The sequence below is a fragment of the Nannospalax galili genome, unplaced genomic scaffold, assembly GCF_000622305.1.
Source record: "Nannospalax galili isolate Female #2095 unplaced genomic scaffold, S.galili_v1.0 scaffold206, whole genome shotgun sequence".
Taxonomy (NCBI): domain Eukaryota; kingdom Metazoa; phylum Chordata; class Mammalia; order Rodentia; family Spalacidae; genus Nannospalax; species Nannospalax galili.
Genome location: NW_008358101.1, coordinates 2114283 through 2129880, shown reverse-complemented (window position 1 = coordinate 2129880; position 15598 = coordinate 2114283). Strand labels below are relative to the sequence as shown.

The window sequence follows — 15598 nt, the reverse complement described above, 5'->3', positions numbered from 1 at the left end:
ATTTTTATATTTTTAAGTATAAGCATGTATTGCCTCCATGTAGATCAGTGCACCCATGTTGTGCAATGCCCACAGAGGACAGAAGAGGCTGTCGGATCCCCTGAAACTGGAGTTACAGACAGTTGTTAGCTGAAATGTGGGTGCTGGGATTCGAACAAGAGTCTTCTGCAAGAGCATTCAGTGTTCTTAACTGCTGAGCCATCTCTCCAGCCCTGATAATTCTGGTTTTTATTATGTATAAATAATCTTGCTATTTTATAAAAAGTGTATTTGCTTTAAATATAACACTGGTTGATCGTAAATTTTGTAAACACTAAAAATAGAAATCAGAAAAAAGCTCTCAAATAGGCATGACCTGTTCTTTGCTGAACACAGAGAGTAAGCTAAAAGAAAAAGGCCAAAGCATGTAGATGGATATGTGTGTCTTCGTGTTTCACAAACCAATACAGATAGAAGACTTTCTGTGATATTATTACTATAATGATTTATAAACTGAGATACTTCTGAGACTAAGTTTGGATTTTCTTGGTACAACTGAAAAGCATGCATGTAAGGTAGAAATAACTTGTTTATAGGGTCATGGAAATGATGTGCAAACTTGGGAACCTCAGGAACTATTTCTGTTTCCTCTACATGCTAACCTGGATATGTTTACTTTTAGTATTTTCAAGAGAAGTAGGAACCTTACAGGTCATGCGACATTCAAAATTCTAAATGCAAGGAATAGCTCTTTCTTTCACTTTCTTTCCTCCTTCTATTGATCTTTTCTTTTCTCCCTCTCTTCATTACATCCTTCTTTCTTCCTTTCTTTTCTATTCAACCAGCTCCAGACATTCCCACCATGATGGAATGCAGCTCTTCAAACTGTGAGCGAATAACTATTTCTTCCTTAAGTTGCCTTTATCAGGTTTTTTTTTTTTTTGTCACAGCAAACATAAATGTAATTAATAACAAAATTAACAGTGAAAAAAATTCACATAAAGTCAGAGAAAACTAAAATATTACATGAACAATCAATAGTTTTGAAATAATATTGATAATAATTAATAAAATTCACTGAAATTCAACAACTTAAGTCAAAACAACCTCAAATAAGAACACATCTGAAGGTTCCAGATTTCCATCCTTCAGAACTTATGATTAGCATAATGTAAATAAAACAATGTAACAGCTTTGGAAAGATAGACAAAAATAAGAACAGAATAGCTTGAAATCATATGTGAAAAGATACCTCCACTCTCAAGTAAGCAACAGTAGTACTTACAAGTGTGATGTGGAATTAAAGAAATAGTCTATCAGTAGGTGAATGAAGAAGATATTGTGTAAGTGCACACCAAGATACTGTTCAGTGCTACAAACATGGAAATCCTGTAATATGTGAAGACTCTTGTAAACCTGTAAGGTTTGTGCCAAGTAAAATAATGGACCATAAAAGCAAATACTGTACACTCTCACCTATTTATTAAATTTAATATGCTGGATTCCACAGCAGCGCAGAAGGAGCATTACCAGAGACAGGGGTGATGTTGGTTCAGGGCCATGAAGTGTCATTTAGACAGGAGTTCTAGAAATGAATTCACAGCGTGGTGACCATAGTTAATAATCATGCAGTTTCAAAACACTGACAGCATACCAGACTTCTGGAATTTTAGGTCTCATGCTGAAATGTTTGGAAGATGACACAGTGAAGTATTCTGTAAACTGTAATCTTTTAAAATATTTTTTTCTGTTCCTCTTCCTCGTTCTTCCCATTATTGTTGCTATATATTTTGTTTTGTTTCAGATGTTAAAATATAGGCTATTACTTTTTACTACATGAATTCAAATTCACATATTAAAACTCAGCTATATCAAGAAATAGTGGTTATTAAAACATGTAATTGGTGTTGAATAACTTCAGTGCTCAACTTGAGACACCTCAATTTCCTCTATTGTATTGGCCTGTGGGCATGTCTGTGAGGCATTTTCTTCATTGTTGAGTCATGTAGGAGGACTGAGGCAACTGGAGCCAACCTTGGGTAGAATCTTTTGTTGTATAAGAAAGCAGGCTGAGCTTGGCCTGAAGAGTAAGCGAGGAAGCAGGGTTTCCCCATGATCTGTGCTTTAGCAACTCTCTCCAGGCTCCTGTCATGCTTAATTTTCTGTCTTGACTTCCTTCAGTGATGGACTGTCACTCAGAAAAGTAAAATAAAATAATCCCTTTTTTTCCCAATTTACTTTTAGTCAGTAATTTATCACAACAATATAAACCAAACCAAACACAAATATCTTGTTAAATTCAAAATATTGCAAACAAATTTTATAGCACATAGTATTTAATTGAATCCCTGAGAATGGCTTCCAATTATTCAATTTATAGTGACATATTACTTCATAAATGTTCCTGTGCACTGCTTTAGCATTTTAATGCACACATATTATCTTTATAATGTTCAAACCTTACTTGCCCTAAAATTTGCTTTATAATTTGCTAAATGCCTTAAGTTCTTATGAAATTATTGACTTTGTGTCTACTTTTATATATCAAAGTGGTTAAATACAACGAATCTGTTTAAACCATTTCTTTTTATGTTTACCGTATTTCTTACCATATCATTATAAACCAGAATCAATGAACACTGACTTTGCAAGTTTCTTTGGTTGCAATCCTCTGTGTGCACGTTGGGAATCAATCTTGACCATTGCAGCAGATGGACTTTACCAGCTGCTGTTTTGCTTTCTGTGTCCCTCATTTGTTTAACTGAATTGTCTTTAAGAAAATCAAAAATTGAAACAGGGTATATTTTACAAAGATACGCATTTAAAGATACTTCAAAGTCATGGTGGTATCAGGTTCAGAGTCTTTGACAAAGAGGGGAGAAAAAAAAGATGGTAAGAATGTGGAGAGCAAGAAAGAGAGGAGGAGGAAGAGGAGGAAGAGGAAAAGGAGGGATAGGAGGAGGGATAGGAGGAGGGATAGGAGGAGGGATAGGAGGAGGGATAGGAGGATGAATGGAGAGGAAGGAAGGAGAGAAAGAAATAAAAAGGAAAAGAAGAAAGTTGACCCCATTTGCTCAAGAAAAATTTACATAGTTCCAGTATGCAGATATACAAAATATGTTTACAAATTGAACATTTAATCACAATAAAGCCATAAAGAAATTTATATTAAACATTCTGTTGCATACATATAATTTTATCATTATTGAATTAGAAAACAATTTTGCTTATCAATGAGATAGATGTTCTTTATTTTGTATTTGCATTTAATATAAAAATATTTCTGCTAAACATTTCATATAGTAAGAAGTAGAACATCTTCCATATTTTTCAGAGTTGCTCAATACTATCTAAAAATTATATGTATGTGTATCTGTCTGTGTAGGTATGTGCACATACATACAAGTGCCCACAGAGTTTAGAAAATCATGTGAGATCCCCTGGAGATGCAGTTCCATATGGTTGTAAACAGCCTGCCTGGATATTAGGAATCAAACTCAGGTCTTCAGCAAGAGCAGCAAGCACCCTTAAACCTTGAGTCATCTCTCTAGTCACGAGAGTTGATGAATAATCTGGTCGGATAATCACTGATACTGAGAATGTCACATCATATACATACATAGTAAAATATGGCAGAAATATGTTTATGATTATTTCAGAAATGGTTGGAAAAAAATTTCCAGTTCCCAAGCCAAAATTAATTTATATATATGTATATATATTTTAATATTTTATTTATTATTTTTATTTTTTGTATATGAGTGTATTGCCTGTATGTATGTGAGTGCATCCTTGCTGTGCAATGCCGCTGAGGTCAGAAGAGAGCTTCAGATTCCCCTGGAACTGGAGTTAAGGACGGTTCATAGCCACCATACAGGTGCTGGGAATAGAGCCCTGGTCCTCTACAAGAGGACCTCTTCTTAAGAGGACCTCTTAATCGCTGAGCCATCTCTCCAGCCCCAATTTTTATGTTTTTTTTAATGAAGCTCAAGTTATCAACTCAAGCATTTATTTTTAAACGCATTCTAACACAATACCACATAGAGAAGTACAAATTTGATGGATGTTGAGGAATGATGGTTAGAAAATAATTTTAAAAAGTAATTTTTTTTCTGAAATTACACAATTATGAAGAGAACTTTGTACTTGCAGAACAATACTGCAAAATACAGCAGTCTTAAAACTGCACATAGTTGTTTCAGACAGCCTTCCCTAGCATCACGGCATGCAAAGAGCTAAGTATGCATGTTGTGTGAAGTTTAGAATCAAGGTTGCAGTAAAGTAATGCTCTGCAACAAGGACAAATGCTGCCAGACACCTCAGACCACCATACGCTTGATTTCAAATTAATTTTTCGTCATTGAGTGTTAAGAAAACTATTATTGTTGCCAAATACTTCATAGTCCTCTGCCTCTTTACCAGCACCCACCATGCATACAGGAGCTTTAATGGGGTTGTCATTACCCACAGCTTAAGATACCCACTTTAGGAAAATAAAATGTGAATATGTTAAATAAGAGAATCTTTCTCCAAGAAAGAAATTGTTCATAGTTTTATCTTATTTCTGTTACACATATTAACAAATATAACATCTAGAACATTTCTTTTGTTTTTATTTTTGTTGAAATAACAATTTAGAAGAGAAATGTTTAGAGTAATTTTGATTTATTAGAATTTCCTCAGTTATATATATGTATATATAATATTTTCATTCCTTTCTGCATTTATCTAGTGTCATACACACTTTGAAAATGAGAATTGTACACTCTAAATGAAAGGATGGCATTCTCTAAAATAAGAGAACGCCTCAGGAAAATTAAATTTAAGGTAACAAGAATAATTGGTTCAGGGGGAATGGATGGAGGAGGGGGATCTAAATTTAATTAACAAATGTTGTATGAAATGTACAATAAAAATTTAAAATATTAATTTGTTAAATTCCATGATGTATTGTTGTATTTATTCTCTAATAGTTAATGAAAATATTCTAAAGTCTTTACTATAATCATATTATAATAAATAATCATATAATTTTATACTTGAATCACTTTCACCTAGATTCACATTGTTTATGAACTTGGTTAAAATTTGCATATTAAACATACAAAAATGGGACTGGAAAGCTATTTCAGGAGTTATGTTTCCTGCCGCTCTTGTAGAAACTGTCAGTTCTGTTCCAAGAACTTATAGTGCAACTCACAACCACTTGTAACTCTAGTTGCAGGGAATCCAACATCTTCTTCTCTAAAATTGCATCACAGTCATTTTTACAAACCCACATCCATATTTACATGTAACTTTAATTTTTTTTAAAATCTTTAAAACTGTATAAGTACATATTAAATAAACACACATAAATATACTAAATTATTTTTTATATGTATATATTATTTTTCAACACAGATTTATAAGAACATAAAACATAACTATATGCACGTATTCCATCTAAACTGCAGAAGCTTTTGCTACTGTATGATTTACTACCTTTATTCCTGTCTCAAACAGTGGAGATCTTTGTCTACTTTTTTTCCTTTAATCACACTCCGGAGCAGTCATGAGCTTCTGAGCTTCTCAGGTATTATTCCCATAAATTTCCAAAGATACTGCGTAGCAATAATTTGAAATTTTAGCTAAAATGTTCTCAGCAATAACTTCAGAAACTATAATGCAATGTGAAGTGACAGACTCAGCAAAATAAACGATATATGTTCTCTCATATGTGGATCCTAGCACCAAACCCTTATATGTGAGTATATATGCTGATGTAACAAGAGGAGCCAGGAAAATGGAAAGAAACCAGGAAGGTAAAGGGAAAGAAGGAACCTGAGAGAAAAGAAAAGTAGGAGACAGGTGTTAACAAAGGGGATATAGATAACGTGAGTTTGTTTAACTGAGAGGGGAAGGAGGGTTTCATGAGGAATAGTGGTGTTAAAAGGGAAGGAGGAGCTTAAGAGACGGGGGACCATTTAAGACAGGTAATATCAATGGTGAAATGTGGAAATTTTTGATACTTTAACTGAAGAGGGGAAAAGGGGATAGAGAGAGAAAGAGAGAGAGGATAAATAATGCATAGCTGGTATGAACAATCAGAGAGAATTGTATCAGTCAAAAATCCTACTGAAAAATTTCACATACCAATATCATCATGACATGACTACATGTGTATACCTGAAGGCTATATAAGAAGAAACAGTGCCAGACAGGTGAAACTTTCCTTCAAGTTGTTGGCCAGGGTAGCCCATGAGACTCCCCAAATTAATTCAGCTATTGTAACAGCCCTTGATTATCTCCCTGCTGAAGATAGGACATACTTTTGACATAGGACTTAGAGCAATGGAGCTAGAACTGCCCTGGAAGCCTCCTCCCTGAAGACTAGCCCGCAGAGTTTTGGATGATTCTATACAAGTAGCTAAGGGATAAAAACTGATCAATGGTACAACCCCAGCTTTAAGGCCTAATAACCACAACAATGACCGGTACAACAAACGATATTGGTGCTGAAGTGCACTTTTATCTTGGGAGTAATCAACAGCTGCCTAATTGGACTTAAAGTCACCTCAGTGGGAGGGAACACATGTGTGGTACTGTAAATATCTAAATACACACGGCTCGAGAGGTAATAGATCTTTGAGAATACCCTAAGACTGTCATATCCCTAGACAAATGAAATTTCTTACTATACACTTAATATGGATGATTATGTTTATAGACAATCAAGAATATTCTTTTGAATATTCTTTTGAATCAAGAATATTCTTTTGCAATAGATGAAGATATTACAGAGTTCCACAACTGCTCACACACAGAGGATAAGTATGAGATAAACCCAGCCCTAAGTGACACATCTACAACAGAACCTCTGCCCCTAATGCTCATGCAACATAGTAGAACAAGGTGTAAAAATAATACAAATGCATCTCACAACTTTCATCAGTGAAGCTCCCTCATGCACCAGAAAGCAAGGAACACAAAAGGCCACAAATGGCCAAAGAATAGAGAATAAGAGTCTTCACAGTATAGGTCCCTGGACAGGTCTCCTATATTAAACTACACCCACCCAGGGCTTAGGGACCATTGTGGAAAGTTGGGGTGGGAGAGTGTAAGAATCAGGAGAGGAGGTACATGACAATATGGAAACAAAAGTCTTACAGACTCCTGGGATCTTACGTAAATCTGCATCAATGGTGTCAGCATGCACAAACCCCATGCAAGCTCATGCAGAAGAAAACCCAGCATAGAAATAGGGAAATGGGCAGCATGCTTCAACCTTAGACAAAGCATTATTAGCAGCTGACTCCTGTTGAGTGAGGAAGAGTTTGTCTTTTCTAAGGAAGTGACTCTAGATAGGTTGACTAGACCCCAATGCATGAAATCCAGTGGGGTGGTTATGGGAGGGTGTGGATGGGGGAAATGTTATAAAGACGATTAAGATAATTTGTATGAATACACAAAAATCAATAAAAATATACACAAAAGAGGAAGTTCTATATTGTCAATAATAGTATGAACATAGCTAACTCCCAATTCCAGTTGTGCAGAGTTGACTACATTTTTTAGTTTTTAATAAATTATTCTCACATTGATATACATGTGCTTTCACAGAATTTAGCTAGCTTATTAAAGAAGAAATAGTCTACAACAAAATATCCCCATTCAGAATTACTAAATTTTACTATTTTTGTCCCAATTTAAGTACAGAGCCTCTTGTAGTGTTTTGCATGAAAATACTAATGTCCTCATAAAGGGAAATTAAAATTTGCTTATAAGAAATAACTTTAGTTTGACCACATTATAGTGAAAATAGTTATACTATATAAATGTATTATAAAACATTTCAGCCACATTTGTCTTTTCTTGGTCAGCACTAGTTTTTTTAACATATTCTTGTGTGTGAAATAACCACATTTCACAGAAGAAAGAACCAGAGGAGAAGAGCACATGTCTGAAGACAACCTCAGAGAGCGCACAATCAGGAACTTTCCATTTGTAAGGTGATTATCTCTTATGGAAGATTTTCTGGAGTCATGTTGCTTGAACTCTGAAAATGCAAATTAATAGTCAATTATTTTAAGTAATTACTTTATTTTCTAAGGAAAGAATAACTTATGACCTTGTGCTTGATGGGTGAAGAGCTGATGGACATTACTTCACTGAAAATGACCAAAGTGATAAGATGGAAAGCACAGATATTTTGTTTTCTATTTAAAGTGGAACATTGAAATTTGGTAAGAATCTGGTCTCTCACAAAGTAGAGGTGAAGCAGGTTCTTTAAATTTGTCTGTGCATATACAGAGTGATCTTTCCATTTCATATGATTGCACAAGTTAGATAAAATAAAAGCCCCAAATCATTCCTACCTTGGGCTATTCCATATAAAACAGCTGAATAGAGTGGTCTCAGCCTTTCTTGTTCAGCCTTCTTTTATAATCCATCCTCTGCAGCATTTATTAAATTTGTGCATTTCTTCAAATTCCTCCAGCATGCTTAGATGTTTCTGATTGTGTCCTAACTGTGACCCTGGTGGTGTTTGTTTTATCTTTCTCTTGTCATCACTTCAGTTTTCTTATTTAGCCTAGTGCTCTTCTCTCTAATGTCAATCCAGTAGATGTTCAAATCCAGTCATGCCCCACATTCCTTAAATAATATATTTATGCCCTTTGAAATACATTGAATGTCAAATAGTATATAAACACACTGTCCCATGTAACAGCTACAGTGCTGATTGTTTAGTAGAAAATGCATTTTCAGCAAGTTTCAATGGACAAACTACATGCTGGAAACTAATTCAAAATGTTTATATTCTATGACTTACAGAAAAACAATTTGGAAAAGACACAAACCCGTAATTTTATACTACATCTTAGAAACACAAACATTGAATAAAAACACCTCTTTGGTGGTTATGAACTGTTATTGTTTTATATCATTTATACTTATACAATAACATGTATTTATGTCTAAAACATTATACCCTGTATAAGGAATAATAAAAAGTCATTGCATTAGAAATTGTAAATAGTCAACTGACTGTACAAAATCTTTTCTTGTATGTACAAATGTCATCACAAACATATATGCCTAAAATTTTAAAGCAATTCAAAATGCTTTGCATAAGGTAATATTTTAGTGCATCAGGAAACACAAACTATAATGACCAGATAACTGATAATTACCACAAATAAAACAAAATGAACAATTATTGAATGATGTAATAAAAAATTCTTGCTTTAGTCTCCACTGGGATTAACTGCAAAATGAGATGTTTTCTGTTAGAGATAGTCTGTTGTAATTATTAACCTGTTGACTTATGCATAAGACCAATGATTCATTAGGTAAAAATTAATACACTTTAAGAAAAGCTATAACTGTCACATAAATACTTTGGGGAGGAATTTCACTAATTTCATATATGAAGTAATAATTACATGAAAAGTTTGATTTTTTCAATAGCAAAATATTTTTAATATATCATTTCAAAATAAATTTTGTTTCAATTTTGATTCTGGAAGAAACAGATCAAATTTTTAACATTTAAACAGAACTACTTTTCTATCTCTTACTCCATCCTGCCCCAAAAGCTGTGCTACGTAAATTTCTGTAGGGAAGAAACACATTAATAAAGTTGAATTTAATAATTCAAGGCCCCAGATGTTTAGCCACATTCAGCAACATAAGAAGAAAGCCATATTACCCAAGGAAAAGGCCTTTCCAAGGTGACTGAATAGCAGTGAATAAATAACACTGAGATGTGAAAGCTCCGCTTGCCATAACCTGAGACAACTTCAAAGGGTCTGCCCAGTATCATCAATGTTTCAGTAAACCCAGCTGAAACATCTGTATGTGCATGCTGTAGCCCTGTTCCCTGTCATATTCAGTACTGACTCTCCTTCTTTCCAAGAACATTTCTAGTGAAGTTCCAGCATGCTAATCTCCACCTTGCAGGATTGATACAGGGTTGAAATAAGGGAAACTGTAGGAGCATCAGAAGAGAACCCCTCATCTCTGAATCAGGGGGATGTATCTCACCAGAGTAAAAGCAAGGATTCCATCATAATTTTATTTCTTGTGAAGTTTGCTGACACAGAGATGGTGTTTGTTTATCTTATGTAGGGTTGTTTTTTGGAAAACAACGAGCCAAGCTAAACTCTATGTATATGACCTTTGGTTGTGCCTCATTCCTTTCCCTAAACATTCTCTCCCTAATTTCAAATAACACTGTGAACTTTATTTACTGTGAAGATTACTTACTTTAGTACATCCCTGTGATCTTCAGATTTTCTTTATCAATTGTAATTCTACCACGTAGACTTCAGGAAAAGCTCTCTGCTCCATCATCTTCCTTAGCCACCCTTTAAAGATAGTATGTTCTATCCCAACCAAAACCATACTGTGACTATTGTAATGACAAGCAGGTGACTCTAAGAGAAGTCAACAGACACCTATGCTCTCTGTGGTGTCTTCCTTTCTGAGAGCCTTTCTCCACTAACCCTCATAATTAAGCCTATACTAAAATGCCATTGCTAAAGCCTCAACACTCATTCAGATGTCTCAGCCTGAAATTCTTTTCTGTAGGAAGTCTCCTAATCCTAGTTAGGCTTCAATTGAAGTCCCCAAAAGTTTAGGGGAACTCCTTAGTCTGCTATTGGTGACTAAGTCATCCCTCCTTCCCTACTCCCCTTGAGAGACTGATTCCTAGGAACATGGTCAAGACATCCCATTACACAAGTGTCTTAGCATTCATTATTCTAAAAGTATCCTTTTTGAAGTAAGGTTTCATTAACTGTCTAAACTCTGTGGAGCTATGCAGTTTTGAGGATGCTTTGCTCTTAGATACTTGAAAATAAAAGAATTGAGCAATTTCACATATTGCTAAATCATTAAATCTTTTAGGTGCTAAGAATACAATACAAAAGTGAGTTTGAGTTCTTGCTCTCTTAGTAATTAATATGTAACTTTGCACAAGTCATCTTCTACTTCCGGCTTTCAATATTGCCTTCTATAAAATCAGTGCTTGAGGGGCTGGAGAAACAGCTCAGCAGTTAAGAGCACTAACTGCTCTTGTAGAGAGCTGGGGTTCAAGTCTCAGTGCACCCACATGGCAGCTAACAACTATCTATAACTGCAGTTCCAGGGGATCCAACACCTTCCTCTAACCTCCAAGGTCATTGCACTACTTGGGTGCACTTACATACATGTAGATAATACACTCAAACACATACAAATAAAAATATTTTTAAAAATTCAGTGCTTGAACCATGGTAGTATTAGTCTTCTTTAAAGAAAGAAAACTCTTTAAACAGGGAAGGATGATTCCAAGAAAGAGTAAAACACACAAATAAATATCTCTCAATATATTTGGTCAAATAATCATTTGTCAAAGGTATCAGGGAAGAATGAAATTCCCGAAGACAGTGTAATGGCAGGTTTTCTGTGGTATGGTGCTATCATGCAAATATCCTTACCCATTTTTTCAGATCAATTTATCTAGTCTCTTGACCACAAGAAACAGTCTCAGACAATTGCTCAGTTACTCATATGAACTCACACAAAAAAACAACTAAAAGAACTCAAAGAAGATAAATGTAGAATTTCAGGAAAACACAAATATACACCTGAATGAATGACAAAGATAACTCAGGATTTGAACAGTTTGAAAAATGAACTCACAAAAGAGATAGAAATATTGAAGAAAACTCAAGCTAAAATAAAGGTGGAATCAAAGAACTCAGTAAATCATTTAGAGGTGTCAAGAGAAAACCTTTCCAGCATAATGAATCAATGAGAAAATAGATTCAATTTTTATAGTGCTATGCTTCTAAGAATTCATGCACGTCATATAGGTTTTCAAATTTGTTGGTGTATAGTCATTTATAATAGGAATTAAAGTATTTGTGGAAAAAGGAAAACGGTATCAAGACTGAATGAATGTTGAAGAATGGGCCAGTCAAAAGAAAAATTGAAAATCTAAAACAAAACAAAACATCATGAGAATGGAATATCCAGGAAATATGGGACACCAACGAATTGAACAAATCTTTGTATCCTAGGCATAGATAAATTAGAAGAATCTCAAGTCAGTGGTATTGACCAGATCTTCAGCAGGATGATAAAAGAAATCCTCCCTAAATTAAAGAAAGACATGCCCATACAAATAGAAGAAGCACAGAGTGCACACACACACACACACACACAAAAGACAGGACCAGAGAGAAACTGGGCATGGTATATCATAGCTAAAATGCTAAATGTTCAGAAGAAAGAGAGATTACAGAAGAGTGCAAGGGAAAACAAATTACATATAAAGGAAAATCCATCAGAATTACAGCTGATTTTTCAATGCAAACTACACAAACCAGAAGAGGCTAGACAAGGTATTACAAGTTCTAAATGATGATAGATGCCAAACCAAAATACTTTACCCAGAAATATTGTCTATTATAGTTGAAGGGTAAAGAAAAAAACTTCCATGACATGATTAGGGTGAAAGAATTCATGTTCACCAAATCAGACCTACATAGAATACACAAAGCAAAACAAACGACTGAATAAAGAATGACCAAAACCAAACACTACAGCCAGGAAACAAATGAAGGTATATTTAGGGGAAACACAAAATAGGAAAAAGTTCACAACCAAATAAAAATGACAATAACCAATAAACATGTTTCAATAATAACTTTAAATATCAATAGCTTCAACCCCAGTCAAAAAACACAGGCTAATTGAATGAAATACAGAACATGTTTGCAAGTGTACCCGTTCATTCAAAGCATGTAGAGGTCAGAAGAGTGCATTGGATATCCTTGGAGTTATGAATGGTTGGTAGCTGCTATTTGGGTGCTGGAAATTAAACCCAGGTCCTCTGCAAAAAGCAGTCAGCGCGTGTACTTACAAACATGTAGGCAATACATTCATACACATAAAATATAATCATTATAAATAAAATATTTTTAAAACAAAACAAAATTTTTCTTTTTTATAGTCTATAAGAAATTTATCTTACCTCCACCAAAAGGAACCATTTTAAAATGGAAAGAAAGAAAAAAATAAATAAATAATAAAAAATAAAATGGAAAGAAGTAGACATGGAAATTCTAATATCTGACAAAATAGACCCCAAACCAAATTTAATCAGAAGATTTAAAGAAGGTCACATCTTTCTGATGAAAGGAACAATTGCCCAAGCAGATATAAAAATCACGAACATATATTCACCAAACTATAGGGTTCCCAATTACAAAAACAAAAGTATTGCAGGACTATAAAACACAGATTAATCCCAGCTCAGTAACACAGTAAGTGACTTCAGTGACCCACTGTCTCCAATAGACAGCTCATCTGGATACAGAATAAACAAAGAAACATCTGAACTAAACAATATTATACATCAAATGGGCCTAACAGACATTTACACAATAGTCCAACCAATAACCAAAGAAAACACTTTCTACACATCAGCCCATACAAATTTTCCTAAAAGAGATCACATGCTGAGGCACAAAACAACCCCAAAAACCACAAAATAATTGAAATGATTGCATGTATTTTATCAGACCACAATGCAGTGAGTTTAAAATCACAGCAAAAGAAACTATAGTAACCACATGAACTCATATAGATTAAATAACACATTCTTGAATGATGAATGAGTCAAAGGAGAAATCAAGAAATAAATAAATATATTCCTGGAACTAAATGAAAATGATAACAGAACGTAACAAGACCACTGGGACATATTACTAGCATGCTTAAGAAAGAGGCATATATCACTAAGTATCTACATTTTTAAAAAAGGGAAAAAGGGCTGGATAGATGGCTCAGTGGTTAAGAACACTGACTATTCTTTCAGAAGACCCAGGTTTGAATCCCAACATCCACACGGCAGCTAACAACTGTCCATAACTCCAGTTCCAGGGGATCTGACAACCTCTTCTGTCCTTTGCAGGCATTGTATGACACAGGTGCACTTACCTACATGCAGGCATAACACCTACATACATAAAATAAAAATAATAAAATGCTTAAATAAGGGAAAGAGCAGAAATAAATGACGTAATGGTACAACTCAAGAATCTGGGAAAACAGGGCTGAAGAGATGATGACTCAGTGCTTAAGAGCATTGGCTGCTCTTGCAGAAGATACTGGTTCAGTTCCAATTACCCACATGGTGGCAAACAACCATCCATAACTCCAGTTCCAGGGGAATCTGACACCTTCCTCTGACCTCTGTGGGCATTGCATTACATGGATGCAGTTACATACATGTAAGTATTATGCTCATATACATAAAATAAAAATTATTAATATTAAAAAATTAAAAAAGAATCTGGAAAAATAAAAACAAACCCAAACCCAGCAGACAAGAAGAGAAAATAAAATCAGAGTATAAATCAATGAAAAGTAAGCCAAGAAAAGAGTACAAAGAATCAATGAGTTTAAGAGATGGTTCATTGAAAAGATAAACAATGTAGATAGACACTTAGCCAAACTAATAACAAGAAAGAAAGAGAGAAAGGAAGAAAGAAAGAGAGAGAGAGAGAGAAAGAAAGAAAGAAAGAAAGAAAGAAAGAAAGAAAGAAAGAAAGAGAAAGAAAGCTAATCCAAAGACCAAAGAGACACCAACAAGATATAGGACATTATAAGGGAGTATTTTTAAAACCTATACTCTATTAAAGTTGATAACATTGAAAAATCTAAAGAAATGAATGAATTTCTAAATTCATTGAAACCACCAAAGGTAAGCCAAGATAAGAGCAACAGCTTAGACAGACACATAATACCTAAGGAAATTATTACAGTGATACAAAACCTTCTCTCTAAAAAATGCCCAGGTCCAAACTGATTCACATCAGAATTTTACCAGACTTTTAAAAAAGATCTAAAACCAAAACTATTTAAATTATTCAAAAAGATAGAAACACATTTTCACTAAAGTGGCCAAAGAAGGATGCTCTACCCCTCTCAAAGCTGAAGCCACAGCAAAGGCATTGAACACCAAGGAAACAGTTCTGAAAGGCGTTCACAATCACAAAAAGATCTGCATGTCACCCACCTTCCACCACCCACGACCCTGTGGCTCCAGAGGCAGCCAAATAACCTTGCAAGAGCGCCCCCAGGAGAAAAAGCTTGACCACTATTTCATCAGCAAGGTTACCCTGACCACTGATTCAGCCAAGAAGATAGAAGACAACCACACACTTATGCTCATTGTGGATGTCAAGGCCAAAAAACACCAGATCAAACAGGCTGTGAAGAAACTCTATGACATTGATGTAGCCAAAGTCAATACTTTAATCAGACCTGATGGAGAGAAGAAGGCTGATGTTCATCTATCTCCTGATTATGATGCTTTGGATGTTGCCAACAAAATTGGGATCTAAGCAGTCCAGTAGTCTAATTCTAAATACAGATTTTTTTCACCCTAAAAAAAGATAGAAACAAAGGTAGAACTCCAAACCTCCTTCCATGAAGCCAGTTTTACTCAAATACAAAGCCCAGAGGGAAAAAAAGCACAACTGAAAAAAAAAAAAAGAAAAAAGAAAGAAATCTATATGTCCATATCCCTAATGAACATCGATGCAAAATTACTCCAAATAGTGTACAAAAATTCATCAAATGA

At 34.6% G+C, this 15598-nt stretch overlaps 1 pseudogene; it reads left to right on the top strand.

Annotated features, from left to right (window-relative positions):
* LOC103752507 overlaps positions 1-15359 on the top strand; it is a 70157-nt pseudogene extending 54798 nt beyond the window's left edge.
* The last annotated feature ends 239 nt before the right edge of the window (positions 15360-15598 follow it).